Source organism: Episyrphus balteatus, chromosome 2 (genome assembly GCF_945859705.1).
Source record: "Episyrphus balteatus chromosome 2, idEpiBalt1.1, whole genome shotgun sequence".
Lineage (NCBI taxonomy): Eukaryota > Metazoa > Arthropoda > Insecta > Diptera > Syrphidae > Episyrphus > Episyrphus balteatus.
Genome location: NC_079135.1, coordinates 33,623,440 through 33,642,024, shown reverse-complemented (window position 1 = coordinate 33,642,024; position 18,585 = coordinate 33,623,440). Strand labels below are relative to the sequence as shown.

Below are 18,585 nucleotides of genomic sequence, written 5' to 3'. Positions count from 1 at the left end.
TCTTATACAAGAAAAAAGAGCACTCTCGCGTTTAGTTACTTATTTTTCTTTTCTTTTTAAGTTATTCTTTCTTTTACATAAAATTTTACAATGCACGTGAGCATTCGTTGCATATTTATATGATCAAAACTCAGCCCAAGTCTACAAAAAAAACAAAAAAAAAAACAAACCAAGGCTGTTTGGATTGGTATGTAAAGGATGTTAAGACAAAAACAACACAAAAAAGAAATACATGACGAAACTTTTTAATTATGGAATGACCCAAGGGCCTTAAATTAAACTCATTTCATTTTGAAAACATACAATATGCTGCATACATCTAGGATAGAATGAAATAAATTATGTGGTAATTTAATTTCATCTATTTGTCCGCTTTTGGTTTTATTGTTTTGTTAAAAAAAAAAAAAAAAAAAAATATTGAGTGACAAAAAAGCGTTTCGGAACAACTGTCACTTTGTTATATTAAGGCTATGTGGCAGGCAACTTTTCTAGTACCTATACCAAAAATGTCAACTTATATCCAATATTGGAAAGATATAAAAGACTACAAATGTAAAAAAAACTGCCCTGCCAACTTAAGATTGGACTGTTGACTTGTTCTGGCTCTTTGCGACCTTAGAAAGAAAAAATTCGGTTTAAGTCGCCTAAAACTTTAATTGTACCTACTGATTTTTGTTTAATGTTGTGTTGATAAATACAGAGTTAAACCATATTTCTAGCTTCTAAAGACCAATATGACATTTTCAGAGCAACTGCAACTCACCAACGTTAAATAAATTGTAATAGCACTTAACAATTTTTCCAAAAATTTATAATTTTTCTAGAAAGTTTATAGTTTTTCCAAAAATTTACAATTTTTCCAAACATTTACAATTTTTCCAAAAATTTACAATTTCTCCAAAAATTTACAATTTTTCCAAAAATTTACAATTTGAAGTTTTAAGTGTTTTCGAATAGAATATTATGGTAAAATATTAAGAATTCGAGAAAAGAAAAGAAGTTTGGTATCAGGAAAATAAGAAGTTCGGCATTAAAAAAAAAAAAAAAAAAACACCTGGAAATTGAAACTCTCAACACTTGTTGTTTTGCAGATATTTTTTATATTGTGTTGGAATGTTCAAAAAACAAAGTCCTTTTTACTTGCGATACATACTACATATTTAATGTCTTTAAAGTAATGGTCCAAAGAAAATATACCCAACTAAAGCCTCTCAGAATTTTAAAAAAGTATAGGAAGGTTGATTTTAAGAAGAGTTTTCGAAATTGAACTAGGAACGAAAGATATTGCAATTTGAATTAAATTTTATTTTTTTTTTTCAAAAACAACTCCTAAAATTTTGATACAAAAATTAAATGGTAGGTCCTCTCATAGAAACTATTTTTTAATGCATTTTTATTGAATTAATATTTACCTTGCTGAAGACTAAAATATGGATTTTTTTTTATTTTTGTTTTGATAAATACAATTTTTATTAATCAAATTTTCAAAAACGTAACGTAGATTTTTTTTTTTTTAACTAATAAGTCTCGCAATCAAGAAAAATTTTCAAAAACATCTTTTTTTTGAATTATTTTTTTTTAGGAAACGCATCAATGGATTTTTCTTGAAATTTCGTTAATTTGTCAGAACGACAAATAATCATCAAATAACATTTTATTTTGCCAAGGTATAGAATTTAACTTTGGTATTTGTAATCAGTAATTATCGCAATTGGTGTTAGGTATGTTTGATAGAAGTTTCTTTCTTATTTTTTTGCATTGTAGATTAAATACTAAAAACCTCCAAATTTGTTCGACTCCCAAAAAAAAAAAAAATAATAGGTAATAATAAACTTACCTTATTTTTCTTTATCGTCATGAGAGTTAATATTGGTGTTGATTTATAAAAGTTATTCCTTGTTTTTTTTTTTCGTTCTAAAAGAAGCCTTTTTAAAATAATTAATTTTTCTGGGGCCCATTTAAATTTTCGTATTTTTTTTTTTTGATTCATCAATTTGATCTATAGAAGAATTTTTCCTTTTTTTTTCAATTTAACGCTGATATAAAAAAATAAATTTGAGTTATTGAACTTGTTCTGCTATTTTCTAATGTCGTTTTCGATTATCTCTCCCGAAGCGTCCGGAATCATTCAGAAGCCTTCTGAAAGTGTTTTATTCGTCCAAATATGACAGGCAGAACGCTTCTCAGAATTAAAATTCTCTTCTTGATTTCAAAACAGAATTCACTCAAAATCACTAATATTTAAATACATAATTAAATGTCAAACAAAATTTCCTAGTAGAAAAGCAAAAAATTTGTATTTGATTATTCACCAATACAGATATAAAATTTCAGAATTGAGTGAAAAAGATTGAAACTGTTTTATTGGATTTCAGAACGAGTGAATCCTTGAGTGAAACCAATCGAAAACGACATAAAACAAAAAATGATTTCTATAACTTATGTCGTTTTCGATTGGTTTCACTCAAGGATTCACTCATTCTGAAATCCAATAAAACAGTTTGAATCGTTTCCACTCAATTCTGAAAGTTTGTATCGGTGTTAGTGAATAATCAAATAAAAAAATTTAATTTTGTACGAGAAAATTTTGTTTGACATTTATTTTCTATGTATAAGTAATTTTGAGTCGATTCTGATTTGAAATCAAGAAGAGAATTTTACTTCTGAGAAGCGTTTAAGCTGTCATGTTTTTGTGAATAAAACGCTTTCAGAAGGCTTCTGAATGCTTCCGGACGCTTCCGGACGGCCAATCGAAAACGACATTACATACTTCTCAAAGGAACTAATTTCGACAAAAAAAAAAAAAAAAAACAAAGTATCAAGAAGCGAATATCTAGTACATATGCTTTCAAAAATCGAAATCCTTGTTATCAAAGCAAAAAACACTACTTCTCTCTCAGGTTTATATGAAATTGAAATTCTTTCTTTATTGAAGTTTTTGTGGAAGAGGAATGTTTGATTCCTAAATCAAAGCGGAAATACTGAACTATTTGGTTTTGACAAAAAACATGGCTGCTGTTCTTTGTTATCGGATGGCAGCTTGGAGAAAACGTTTACTCTCCAACTTAACCTCTTAATTGAGTTGCTATTTTTATAAGCTATCCTGTCTCATTTGATTGATCAATAGGTACTTGTAGATCAGCGAATCATTGCTTAATTTCCCTTATAGGTTTTTTTCAGCAAATCCTTCAGTTTGTTCTTTGATTTTTTGAACTTAACTCTGGATTATTACAAACATTATAGAAGTGATATTAAGAAACAAAACTTTCAATATTCTCATAATAGGTATTGCCCATAATTTTCTAACACATTTTTATAACCCAACGTCTGCTGTTGCTACAAAAAGAGCAATCCCAAAAAATTGTATTTTCCTCTTTTAATGTCTATTTTACTATCACAAAGTCATCATCTACCAGAATAGCAACTTTGTTTCTTGTTGCTAAAATGAATATTTTTTCGTTCGCCATTAACACAGAAATTATACCCAACAAACGTGCCAGGGTCATGCATTTGCATTTAGGGTTCCTACCTTCTAGAATTGTGTTCCTTTTTCGGTTTCTAGAAACTTGTGCCAAGGATCCTTTGTGTAATGAACTTCAATTTAATGGAATCACTGTCAACCATGACACTGAGAAAGCAATAACCATTCCTAATCTGAAGAAATTGTCTGTCATCTGGCTCAACTAGATGAGAGAAAAAAAAAAAACGAACATTAACGCTTCATATCATTATAATCCTTGCTCATTCGTCCCTAAACCCAATAAAGTCCAGTTTCCTCCCAAATATAAAAAAAAAACAACAACAACAAAACAAAAATCCAGCACGAAAGCCATTCCCAGAATATGCTACAAGACATTTAGGAATTTCTAAACACGTGTATGTAGCTAGCCAAAAATATAGGCACATCCAAAAGAGAAAGAGAGTGCCTAAAGCATAAAATATTTGCTCGTTCACATAAAAAAAAAAAAATTCTTAAATTCACAAACCGAAAAAAAGGATATATAAGGACTTGGGATTTTTTGTTTTGTTTTCATATAGAAACCTACCTTCCTACCAGCTACACAACAGCAGAATATGAATTTTTGTCAGCAATACAGAAAAACAACAGCTCTAGGACAATATATCACAACAAGGGACAATAAAAGTGCTTCCAGGCATGTTCGCTCTCTTCTTGTGGACACCTCACCTCTTACTCTTTTAACTAATAAACACAAAATAAATTTTCATATTTATGTCGGTAGCTTTGACAAGGTTAAGTATGACAACGACAACCAGTAACGCACGACGATTTCGACGACGGACGAGACGAGACGGGATGAGATGTCTTTTCATCCTTAAATCAGGATATTATTTTGAATCTCTTTGTGTGTGGGTTAGAAAATATGTGTGTATTGAGAAAGAAAAGCAAATAATTCCAGCTGCGTACACTCCCACATACTCATATTTATGTTCAAATCGTGTTTCTACACCTTAAGGCTATCTCCACATCTTCTGATGATAGACTCTTTGTAGTACTCGACTCGCACAGAAATGAAATATACTCTCTTGTAGGTATTCTTGGAATAAAAATATAAGTTTCATTCATTTCATAGAGTTTAGTCTCAGCAATCATGCAAATATTTTATCAAAAGCAAAGAAACACACAATTCTGCCAATTCAATTGTACCAAAGAAGAAGTACCAAACCAAACCAAAAGCTGTGGTTATTGTTGAGTTTCTGCAGGGGGGAAAAAGTTCTGTGTGTGTATACAGAGAATTGAGCTAAATTCATCATCAGAAGAGGCAACAATTTAGCTTCGAGACAATATTTTGAGATAAATTTGCACAAACGACAAGCAAGTAAAATAAATCTTCTCCATGTTACACAAAAGCATAAGATTATATTTAGGGAACTAACATGGTCGGATCTGGTTTTTATACGTGGAAGTGGAGTGTCCGATATTATGACTGGTTTGAAACAGTTATTGGAATTTTATTTTCACTAAATCTTCCTTAGGGAAGATTCCTGATTACTTAGAAGCTATGAAATGTAAACACATTGGAACCCTACATTTTTGTTCATGTAAAGGGTCCTGGGGTAAGATTCACTTAATGTGATTTTTTTCTTGGAAGATGATTGTTACAATGTATCTTTCAAAGAGTAGGTACTTCTACCATTTGCATTAATGTTCTTAAAAACACAGCGATACTATTTTGATTAAATTATAGGGGGAAACATCCGACTTTTCAGTTGTACTCGGGAAAAGTATTCTTCATTTGTGAGAAGTTATTATATACTTTATTATAAATAGGTTAAGAGCTATGATTGTATTAAAAACATTTTATTTTTTTCTTGGGAACAAAATACGCATATTTTCTCATTGACTATGTGAATCACGCTTGGGCTTCAGTTCGTAACAATGATATCTTCTTACAATATTTCTTGAAAATTAAAAAAAAAAATTGGGTTTACCACGATATCTAGAAAACAATATAATCCAGAAAGCAAAAATTTCGAAAACAAAAATCTTGAATGAAAAAAATTTCGAAAACAAAAATCTAGAAAACATAATCTAGAAACACAAAAATCTAGAAAAAAAGAATCTGGAATGCAAAAATCTAGAATTAAAATATTGATTTTTGAGACAATTATCATAATGATAACGAGATTTAGGTCCATTTTCTTCACTCGGAGTTGAACATAACTTGAGAAGTTTTAATATAAAAATTCTCAAGTTTTGTTCAACTCCGAGTGAAGAAAATGGACCTTAGTCTTTCGAGAATTTTGTTCGTTCGAGATTTTTGTACATTCGAGATTTTTACATTCTCGATTAAAATTTTTATTAACAAGATTTTTGGTACTCCAGATTTTTTTCGTTCGAGATAACGTCACGATCCCCAAAAAATTTCCTCCAAATTTATAGAGTGAGACATCAAAAGAATGGTATCCTTAAGCTCTTGCTCTATTCATAGCTGAAAACCGAAAGTTTCTAAAAGACCATCTTAAAGCTGTTAGATAAATTCAGGTGTTAGACCTAGAACGGGGTAAAACCTAATCAGCAGGCACTGGCTGATTGGATATACCGTACAATGCCTATTGTTTTAAGGCTATATAAGTATATGTACATTTACTTGCAACAAGACTTGCTCACTAGGTCCAATGATGGACGGACTCACGCTTTGCTTTGCGTGATGTGAGAACTGAGAACTAAGTTTATTTGATGGATGTCAGCGTGACAGGTCGTTTAGCGGATGACAGTTGTATTAAACATTTGGCATCACTTCTGCTAATAAACACATTCAAGTATCTGACCAGGGAAGGTTCAGACCAATATAGTCTGTCATGACCAGAATGACCAGTGATCACAGTTTTTGTCTTCTTTTTGCACCACATTTAATCATTCCACAAGTAAAATGTATGATATAAAAACGGTGCAAATCAAGACTTATTGGGCTTTGTTTTAAAGATCGCCATTTCTACCTAGTAAATACATTTAGTAGAGTAGGACGGGGTGAGTGTACGCACTTTCGACTTTGAAGCACGATTCCAAGCGAAATATAGAAGATATATTATAGAGCGTTTTCAAATTGCAAAGCTGCATTTTTTGGCTACTCATTACATAAAAAGAACTGTATTTTTTTTTTTTTCATTTTAATTACATTATTAATGGAAAAACAAAGCAAGTCAAATTGCGAACACTTGCCCCTACATAGGTGTAAGTGTACGCATGGGTTGGGGTAAGTGTACGAAGGCAATTTTACACTTATTTTACAAGGTTATATTATTAGTAATTTAAAAAAATAAATAGTTTATTTCATATAAAACCGCAAAATCGAATTTCAAATAACATTTGGTAAGTTAGACGAAATATTTATATTAAATTTTGATGTTTAACCAATATAGGCTCTTATGTTGTGCCCCATGTTTTAATGAATAAGTAACACTCAACTTTGTATTAGTTTTTTTAATAAAAACATACACAAACTTCAAAATTGATTATTATATCATATTCAAAGAACCAAAATACAATAAAAACTCAGAAAAAATAACCTTAAAATTTAAACTATAGTTATCACATTTATTAGTTGACAAGAAAAACATAAAACAAGAAAAATTAATTTAAAACATACTTTACTGTTCAATATAAGTTCAAGTGACCTCAACTCCAAAAATTAATAAAGCGTTTCGTTATCATACTTTACTGTACTTTAAATGTTTTGAGGGGAGTATTTCACGCTCAATTAATTTAATTTAAAAAAAAAATTATGATCCTCTAAGTGGGTCACGGAAATAGAAATAATTTTCATGGGAAAACTTAAATGTTTTTAATATTATTTTTTAATTAAATTTTAATTAATAACCATTCTCGTTTGTATTTATTTCTATTTATTAAATAATAAGATATAGAAATTTAATTTTTATCAACTATCAATTGATAGTTGTTAATCGGAATTAGGGTGAATATGTTAAAAATAAAAAATAAAAAAACAATAGGTACTATATAAAATGTAAATAATTCAAAAGTTGAAATAAATAATAAATTCATTAATGTGAAAAACAAAATCTTTAAAAAAGATAAAGGTTATGATATTCTTTTAAAAAATTTACATAATATGAAAAAAAAGTAAAAACTTACTTTACATTATATTTTATAGCGTCTTCATTTAGCTTGCTACAATTTTATACATTTGAAATTTAAAGTTTGACAGATACTGTTACCCAGATATCAACCACATCGACAATGGCATAGGTTAGTATAAAAGAAATAGATGTATTTATAGAATTTTTATGAAAACGTGCAGAATAATTTAGACCACATAGGTACCTAATGGAAATATAGAATTTAGATACAAAAATTAAAATTTAAATAATATTAATCCAATATTGAAATATTTTTGAGGGGAGTAAAATTGAAGAGTGGGGAGTATGGGAGTACGGTGTATGCATGGGGAGTACAAATACTCCCTTAGTAGCGATTTCGGCAGCCCTGCTCAACACACTTGTTCAAAACTGCCCCTACTATGTTCACGACATAAAATGGTGAATAAATATTTAACATTAATATATTCATTCAAAAACTCACCGTGATTTAGTTTAAAATTTATTAAACATTAACAAAAATTGTATTGCGTTTTGAAATCACGCACCAATTTTTTTTTTTTAAACTCTTACAACTAAAAAACTGAAATAATACAAAACCACTATAAAAATCACCTTCCACCTATAAATCTGAAAGCCATCTGAGATAACCAAGGAAAGTCATTGACATTTATGGATATGGTGTTGACGGGTTCAAATATCGAATAACTTCTTAAAAAGGTTGATAAGCTAAAATTTTATATGCAGTGTTCAAATGTGCCCCTTGTTCTAAAGTGCCCCACTCTCCTCTACATTTTTGGATTAAAAAAAAAAAATAAAAAATTGGTCAAGAACACATTTACTTAAAATAGGCATACCGATTTCTTATAAAAAAAAGGTTTAAAAACTTATATATTTTATTGTTTCTTTTTCAAAAACGGTTCAGCAATTTAATTTTATTTTTTTAATAATTCTTTCTTATTTTTCCCGAATGGCAATCTTCTTTTGGTGGTCAAAATCTTCAAAGAATATATTTTTAGTGAATAGATTCCTTTAAAAAATTATAGCTACTTTTACCACAAGACCAAGCAGGTACATCATTCGGGTAGTTCGTTTTCAACATAATGCAATTAAATATGTAACAATATAACATTCTTCATTTTGTATTTATACAAGACTGTCTCCAAAGTAAATATAATGGAACCGCTTAAATCCTTCTCTTCAGCTACCGAAATTTTGAAATAAAATTTCTGAAAAACTTAAAAATAATGATTTTTTTCTTTACCATATTTCAATTAATTTTTCATTAAAAGAAAATTTTCCACAGTTTCTTCAAAACTGCGAATTTGTATCCCAAAAAATTGATTGCAAATCCTTGTTTAGTTGTTGGTGGAATTTGTGCATTTGTAGACGATAAAAAAATTGATTAAAATTCAATTTTTGTTTGTTTTTTTTTTCTCTCACGAAAGTCGACCGACGATACAATATATACAGTGTTGTGCTATTTAGCTTTCAGGCATACCTCTACCTTGGGTCTGCTGGTGACGATGTTAGTTTGAATATTGAGGACAATATTTGCATTTCAATACAAACAAACAAAAACGAAAAAAAAAAACATTCTTGCATTCCTTTGAGAATCATATTCTGTGAGGATTTGAATATTTTCATATTTTTCTGTTGAGATAGAAAAAAAAATTCAAATTGACGGTGACAGATAGAGAGAGGAGTTCTTGAAAGCGGATTAACGCGATGGCATTTTGAAGCAGATTCTTTTTAAAATTTAGAAAAAAAAGGGTTCAAATACACGTAAATAACACAAAAAAAAAAAACGAAAAAAGCAATCATCTAAAACATTCAATCTGATGTTGAGAGAGGGACACTGAAACGAAAACAAAACTTTATTGAGTCGAAAAAAAAAAATTGACGAGTTAAGTGGATGACAGAAAAGTGCGTCATTAATCGGGGTTTAGATTTTGAAGGACAGTTATTTATTATTTATTTTCGTGGGAGATATTATTTTAATCTGTTAAGTCTCTTCAAAACTTGACCGAAATGCAACAATTCACTATGCGATTCCTGATTAGATGTTTAAAATTGGAAGCGATACTAAAACTATGAACAGAACTACAGAGATTTAACCGATGAGACATGTCCGATTAGACATGTCCAACGAGACATGCCCCATGAAAAGTAATCCGAAAATTCTCCAAAATATAGTCTTTATATTTTTTTGGGATCATAAAGATTGATTGGGAAACTTTTTTTTGCGTTTATATTATCAACATTTCGCAGCTGTTTCTTTCCACCACCAGGTTTTCATTCTTTGCATCATTCTCGACGAAAAATAGAACGCCACCCACCTACAACCGCAGGACTGTGACACGGCTTTTTGAGATCTGAATCACCACCGCAACAACAGCCACACCATGTTCAAAAATTGATATTCCGTCGCACCAACGCCGCACAATGATCAAACATTTCTATTCCGCCGCAGCAACGACCATGATCTAAAATTTCTATACGGCCGCACCACCGCAGCACCACCGCAGCACCACCTCCGCACCATAATCTAAAGATTCCATTCCGGCGCACTATGGTCAAAATTTTTTTTTGCACAGCCGCAAATGAAACAGCGATTGTGCGGCTGTGGTGCGGCGGCGGCCAAGAAATGATTTTTTTTTTCATTAAAAATTCAATTTCTATTTTTACTCGGTTTGCTTCAAATATGACATTGAATATTGATAAATACCTACTAAAATTTTTTTTAACTCGATTCTCCTCGACTCTCCTCATTTAAGAGGCATTTCTTATATTTTTTTATGATTGCGGTTTAATGCGGTCGTGTCGAAAATCCTTTTATCAAATAGGCTTTTTGAGTTGCGTTTTTTTATTGCTTAATTAAAGGCATTAAAACATCAAACATCACTTCCAGCTGAGTCCTATAAAACTCCTATAAAAACGAAATTAATAATTTTACAGTGTTAGGTAATCTTAACCTAAAAAAAACCCTACTTGGTAGTATTAGAAGCCTCAAAGGAAAGTAATGCTTTCTTTTTATATTTTTGTTGAACTCAACCTCTACAATAAAATACCATATTCTTAATACATAGCCTTTTAAGTACAATAAAATGGAAAAAAGTCCTTACAGCAACATATGTCTTTCTAGCCTACTACACCTACCTACACCTTCCAATATAATATATGGGCACCCACTTAATTCCAAAAACCCTAAACTTCAACATGAAACCTACAATATACTCGTATATACTTGCCGAAAATAGCAATAAATTATTTATGGTAATTAAATTTCAAATGGGAATAAGCTGATCAATTCAGCCAAATCCATGGAGGCACTCGACCTCAAAGCTGTATAGGCCAATCAATTTCCTCTTATCCAACCAAAATATAACAATAAAGGTATATACTATATATCTGTGCTCTGTGATGTTGGTATGGAGGTTAAGATTTAAATAGTCCATTTGGGAGTACTTTTAAAAGTTTAATTACATTGTATATGTTGTCGTGTTCGGTGTAGAATAAAACCCCCGCGGAAATTAATTTATACTCAACACATGTCTGCCACTTTGTCTTAATATTTTTTCCATTTTTCGGGTAAATTCTTTTTTTTTTTTTTGTTGGGAAAAAAATAGAGAAGAAATTTTTTATGTACGCGCATGTCCCCCAACCACTTACATATCAGCATATTTTAATTTCCTAAAGTTTTCCAAAAAAAAGTAGTCATTTTTATTGCCCACCCTAACGCATTTTTTTTTTGTTTCATAAACTTGGTGGGAGGAAATCATTTTTATAGGAAAAGTTTTTAGGCATAATTCAATAGAGAGTGTGACTGACTGACTGACTGTCGGTCGTTTACTGTGTCACCCAGTTTTATTGATTCACTTTGGAAAGAATTTTTTATTTCGTTTTACTTTGGGGAACTGAAGTTTATGGAACTACAACGACGGATGGGTCTTGCATAGTTAAGATAAGAAAGTAATAAACAGATAGATCTAGAGTGCCTTTGGAACACATTGAATCAAAAAGTAGGAGAAAGTTTGAATTATCATTTCGGATTTATTATGCAAAAAAAAGTATACATAAACGTATCCTTTTTATCAGAAATTTATTTTTTACTGTCAAAATTTTTATAGACTTTTCTATAGGTTTAACAGTTTTTATTTTTTAAGGTGAGTTTATCTTTTTTTGCCAATATACCTACAATTTCATTTTTTATAAAAAAGTTTCTGCCTTTTAAAACATAAAAATCATGAATGTTAAGTCCATAATGGTCGTTAAAATAATCGAAAAGGTCAATCATCTTCTGGCAATACAAAGTGTCTTGAATTTTTAGCCTTATTACGTCGTAAAATTTTGTTTACTTAATTTTTATAGATTGTTTTTTTTTTCAATCTTCAGTTATAACCGTCAACCGATCAAACGTTCACAAGATATTCTTTTTCTTTGCTCTCAAATAGCCTAACTGAAAGTTTGGCGTATGTTTGATAAGGATATATGTCTTGCATCTCTAAAAAATAGCAAAAGTCTGCATACAGGGTGTCCCAAAAGTTAGCGTCGAAATGAAAACGGTAGATAGGGTAGGTGGTGACAGTTATCAGAAAAATAATAAAACAAATCGCAGCCATATATTTTGTGAGTTATGGGCATTTGAAAAAAAGTCGAAAAAATGGTCACCCTGTGACGGTTTTTCATGTGCCGTGACTACAAATCTTAAGTTTTCTCATTTTTTTCTTTTGTTACGGAACCTTGAATAACCCTGCTAACAAATGCATTAAAAAATTTTAACTCAGCTGCATCAGTTTTAAAGCAAAAATTACTTTTTTGCCCAACTAAGTACTAAAAAATTTTACAGTGCTCTAATTCAATGAACCGTAGTGTAAAAAAATACACTACGATGCTTCGGCTAGTTACCTTAAAAGTTGGTGTGTTCAATTCTCTTTTCAAAAAGGTATAACATTGTTGAGAATATTCCATAAATAACCGAGATAAAATTTTTTTTCTTAAGAAATCCGACTTTTTTATTAGGTAATTTGTCCATATTTTTTAAGTTTTTGTATTCTGAAAGGTTCTAAAAGGGTACAAAACAGAAAGAAAAATACAGAAGAAAAAAGCGTGCGTTAATTTTGAGCAGAAGAAGTGTATAAATGTATACATTGTATTTATAATCCTTAAGCTATTTCTGAGAACTAACATGGTTTCCAAAATTAATATGAAAATCCTAAATGCCAAATAAAATCTAATTATTGTTATATTTTCTGCAAAAAGTCGAAATTAGAAACCATAAAATTTAATGATTGCACATTGAACTCAACTCAGTTCAATGAATCTAATTGCAATTCAGTGACAATGTTTCGCACTTTACTTCAAAGGATGCGCAATTCGCAATTTTCCAAAAATTAATTTAGACAAAAAAAAAAAAAAAAAAAAAACAATTCTTTGGCATTCATCAACGAGCGCGTTAATCGGGCACTTTCTTTCATTGGAAAAAGCTTAAATTCATCACTAGCACCGCGACCACAAAATGCGATTACGTTCACTTATTGAACACAAAAATCCTTTTAACTGCCATCCAAGCGACCAGCTTATGTGACAGCATTTGGTATCAGCGCAATATAAGGGACATTCATTAGTTATTATTTCACCTGTTTCAATTGTTAGGGATTTTACAATATCCAGCAACTATCGATGCTGAATCCTTTCGCATCAGTAAAACTTTTCTATAGGGAGAGCCTCTGTTCGATTAGCCTATCCTATAACCTTATATATGTAACCATAAAACCCGCCCGTCACCAAAACCCATTTTTAGGAAATATACTGAAATACTAGATTATGTACCTACATAAATCCCTGGGTATTTGTGCTGCCCCATTTGACTGGTCATATTATACCTACGAGTAGTATGTTGCCATGGTTCAGTTGATGATTCTCTGTTTTAACGCATTATTTCCAGGGACGAACTAGTTCATTTGTTTTATCCTGTTTATTTCTACTTCCAGGTAATCTTTTGCACTTCTCTACTAATCTTCCAACATAAAATTATTTCTCCTGGAAAAACTGATGCCTTTCATAATGAATTAAATTCTTGATAACAAACTTTAAGTCATATCATGTGTCATACGAAAACGTGGAGCAAAACCAAACTGTTTGACTTGGAAAATGAAAGTAAAATAAAAAAAAAAAATGCGAGATAAAGAATTGAGAAAAAAGAGATTTAAAATATTTAAAAAAAAAATGCAAGGATTTTTCAGTAAAACAATTTTGTAGTTGCTTTTAGTTTGAAAGTCACGTTTTACTCTTTGACTGAATTTTTTTTGTTCTTAAGTAAAATAATTATCATCAAACACATCAAGGTAATTTTCCAAATACAACACAAGGAATACAAAGTTTTCGGGATACTCTTTTTAGTTTGAAGGTAAGTTCTTATTACAGAATTTATTACCTCTTCGAAAAAACACCACCGAAAATTATATTATGAAGTCTCTTTATTCTTGATTTTTATCCCAAAATTGGGACCCAAATGCAACGCTATGCCCATTAATTTTTATTCCACATACAAAAAAAAAAAAACACCCTTTTAACCATGATGTTCTTATAGACACTTTAGATTCTTGTTTCCAATCTCAAAAGTAACATAATTGATGAATTTCAGTAAGTTACTATTAGGTATTATTACTTACTTAGTTTTTGCAATAGACCCAAATTCTGTCCTACACCCAAAAAAAAAAACACCCTTTCACATGGTTTCATGTTCAAATTAAAAACCTTTTCCATTCGTCATTGGTAACATGGCATATTCAATATTTTCTATAAAATCTGTAAGGGTCCTAGCATTGATTTCAATCGACTTTATTTTCCAAAAAAAAAAACACCCTTTCACCTAAAAAGTTCTTATACCTAGACTGTTTAGATTTTGGTGGCTGTAGTAAATGTAACATTTTTACCAATTTTCACTGAAAAACAGTTTTTGTCATTAATTTTTGTTGTAGGTACTATTTCAGAATTTCAGCATTTCTTAAAAAAAATCCAAAAAATTCATCACCAAGTTTATAAAATAAACGTTACGCATCCACATCAGCCTGATTGTGCATTCATCAATCCATACATTCATCATTTAATTGATGACTTTTATTTAAAATGTATACAATACACAACACAAACCAAAAGAGAGAGAGAGAGAGAGTTAATATGCATACGGGTTATAGTATAGAATTTTATTTGATAAGGGAGGGAGTTACAATTTTGAATTCATCTTAACTGAATTGCATTCAATTTCTAACTTTGTTAGGTAAAGACATTTCACAAATACAAATAAAAAAAACGCACTAATATCCAGGCTTGTAAAAGAATGCAATCTTTTGTGAATGCAGTCATTGCCATTCAGTTACACAATTCCAACAAAAGATTGCATTCATTGACTTACAGTTGAGACTTAGACTTCAAATTTTGCAATCACCAATCATTTTCCATGAAATGATTGCAATCTTTTTTTTTCCCCAATCAATTGACTGCATTCAAATGATTGCAGTCTTTTGGGACTGCATGCAGTCTTTGCATTCTTTTTGCAATCTTTCCATTCCTTGGCAGTCTTTGCATTCCTTGGCAGTCTTTTGCATTCATTTGCATTCCTTGGCAGTCTTTTGCATTCATTTGCAGTCTTTTGCATTCATTTGCATTCTTTTGAATTCTTTTGCATTCTTTTGCATTCTTTTTGCATTCTTTTGAATTCTTTTGCATTCTTTTGCATTCTTTTGAATTCTTTTGCATTCTTTTGCATTCTTTTGAATTCTTTTGCATTCTTTTGCATTCTTTTTGCATTCTTTTGCCACACCCATACCAAACGTATGGATTTCACAAAAATTTTAACATTTTTTTAGTTCAAGGACGTATTTGATAGTTTTAAGAATTAAGTTCAACTATAGTATCATTGTCTGTGCAGGAGTAATAGTACAGTCAAATAAAGTGAAAAAGGGGTAAGCCTCGGAATGAATTCTAATAATAATATTTTTTTTGCTTAATATCTTCGTTTTGGCATTCTATAACTTACCTCAAAAATCTCATGTTCGGAGGTCGTGATTTTTAAGGCCAAACCACAATGGTATTATATAAACATATGATACATGATTTCAGAGATATGTTTTTGTTATGATTGTTAATGATTAATGGATATAAAAGCCTTCATGCAAAATTTGGTTACTCTACCATAATTTTAAAATGTTTTTTGGTAGTAAGTTTGCAAGTGTTTTGATAATTTAGGTTGAAAGATGAAAAAGAGTTAAAACTTTTTTTAGAGACGTCAGATTTCCTGGATTTTAGTTTTTTTTTCATCATTGAATAATACCATTGTCTATTATTGCTTATTTCCAAAATCTTAATTTTGTGGTTTGGCCTTAAAAATCACGACCTCCGAACATGAGATTTTTGAAGTTATAGAATGCCAAAACGAAGATATTAAGCAAAAAAAATATTATTATTAGAATTCATTTCGAGGCTTACCCCTTTTTCCCTTTATTTGACTGTACTATTACTCCTGCACAGACAATGATACTATAGTTGAACTTAATTCTTAAAACTATCAAATTCATCCTTGAACTAAAAAAATGTTAAAATTTTTGTGAAATCCATACGTTTGGTGTGGGTGTGGCAAAAGAATGCAAAAAGAATGCAAAAGAATGCAAAAGAATGCAAAAGAATTCAAAAGAATGCAAATGAATGCAAAAGAATTCAAAAGAATGCAAAAGAATGCAAAAGAATGCAAATGAATGCAAAAGACTGCAAATGAATGCAAAAGACTGCCAAGGAATGCAAATGAATGCAAAAGACTGCCAAGGAATGCAAAGACTGCCAAGGAATGGAAAGATTGCAAAAAGAATGCAAAGACTGCATGCAGTCCCAAAAGACTGCAATCATTTGAATGCAGTCAATTGATTGGGGAAAAAAAAAGATTGCAATCATTTCATGGAAAATGATTGGTGATTGCAATATTTGAAGTCTAAGTCTCAAATGTAAGTCAATGAATGCAATCTTTTGATTGAAGTCATTAAAGATTGCATTCAAAAAAGATTGCAATCTTTTACAACTCTGATATAAACCTTACACACATGTGATGTTATAAAGTTAGATTTATTTGAATTAAAAATTGAAGCTGATGAGTTCCTTAAACTAAAAATTGAAGATACATTTTTGTACAATTAAATTGTATCCAATATCTGTTTGAAAATTGAGTTTGATAGAAGTAAAATAATTGAAATATTACAGACCTCTCATACAACCTTCTGTTTGAAATAACACTTTGGAATTAGAAATCAAAACTTAGACAATGAGAGCGGCTTGTACAAGAAAGATAAGTTAATCCTTAACTAGGTATGCAAATATACAACTCGAATCAACACACAAAAATGATAAAAACAAATTATTTATAATTGTTATGTACCTACAACTCTCCACAAGAAATATAATAAGAAACATAAAGAATTTTATATTTTTGCAAAAACCAAATAGCAATTATAGAGTTTCTTTTATAAATATATAGTTTTCATCCAATTAGTTTTTGTTTTCCAGGAAATATGTACTAAATTCATACAGTACAAAATATTGTAGTTGATTCGTAGATATGGTTATTTCAGGCTTCTATTTTTTTTTTCTGACTAAATTTTTATTAAGACACCTTAAATGCACAGCACATCTACGTGTTACAGCACAGAAGAAAATAACTATACCTACCTTCCTATACCTACCATTAGAAGGCCTAAATTGATATAAGTATTCTCAAAATAGTGGCTGGAGTATCAAGAGATCAGAGGCAGAAATTAAACGAGTAGCTAGTTAAAAACTTTTGATGAATTAGAATGATATTTTTCGCACTTAGAAGATAAGAGCAGGTTCTAGAAATTCATATCAGAGGCACCGTGTCTATACTGGGTGTCCCACTGTCACTGTAGGTATTAGTCAAAAAACTTATGAGGTAATTTTCTCTTTTTCGCGTTATTCTCGATTTATAACTGCTTTTATGTTTTTCGGTGTAATTTTTTTTAAATAAAAATTTTAATTTAACTCTTAAACAAGAATTAATAACGACTACTTATTTTTGTTTATTCCCTGAATAAACTATTTTTATCATTTTTTAATGCTTTTATTTTTCGTTCTTACTTTGACATCATTTTATTCAACAAAATAAGTTATTGGGTAACTTTATTTCTTCTGATTGTGAAAGATAAATTTTCCTCAATAAGGTCACTAAATATTTTCTATATACCTACAAATTGGAATAGGTATTTAAATTTTTAAACCAAAAACAAAAATAACAGTTAAGATATTTATTTAATAAGAATGGACAAAAACATTTCGACTGTTTTTTTGTTAATTTTAAAAATCTCAAAAATGTTAACCCTTTCGGACCCAGCGTTACTCTCATGTAACATTGTTTTAAAAATTCGTAAAAAAATATTAAATTAAACAATTTTTTAGGTTACGATGGCTTAATTGAAAGATAATAATGCCTAGTTACTGGATTATTACAAAAAGTTAGTCAAATATCATACCTTTAATTTTTTTTATCGAGAAAGGGACTGAAATTCAGTTTTTTTTTTTGCAAAAAATTTTTTTTTATATATGGTAATAATTTTGAAAAAAGATATAAAAAATGTTAACGCAGAAAGTGTTTTGTTTTTTTGCTTAGAAGAAGTAGCATACATTATAGTTTCATAAAAAGTTATTTTCTCAGTTCTCCGACTTTTTTTGGTGGTCATAGGCAGTGCATGTTACTAACATGTAACATGAGAAAAACACATTAGTTTTGCTATTTATTATTTTGGAAAATAACTTTTTGCGGTTCATATTTCTTAGTTGTGATCTTTTTGACCCGATAATAACGAAAAAAACATTTTTTAATATTGATTTTCATAGCTTGGGTTAGAAAGGGTTATTAAAGATATTTTATAACTGATAAAACTGCGCGTACTTGCTTTTATGGTACAAGTAGCTCTAATGCAAAATAAAAAATAAATAATATAG

The 18,585-nt window shown here is 30.0% G+C and overlaps 1 protein-coding gene across 7 annotated transcripts in view; it reads right to left on the bottom strand.

Moving 5' to 3' along the window:
- LOC129909194 (protein sidekick-like) overlaps window positions 1-18,585 on the bottom strand; it is a 174,114-nt gene that overhangs the window by 142,935 nt on the left and 12,594 nt on the right. For 5 of the 7 annotated variants that reach the window (XM_055986219.1, XM_055986222.1, XM_055986223.1 and 2 more), the window contains exon 1: window positions 1,838-1,939. The exons of the other annotated variants lie outside the window; for them this stretch is intronic. The gene's annotated coding sequence lies outside the window, so the exon portion shown is untranslated. Of the gene's footprint in view, window positions 1-1,837; window positions 1,940-18,585 lie in introns of those variants that run through there. 7 annotated transcript variants of the gene reach the window in all.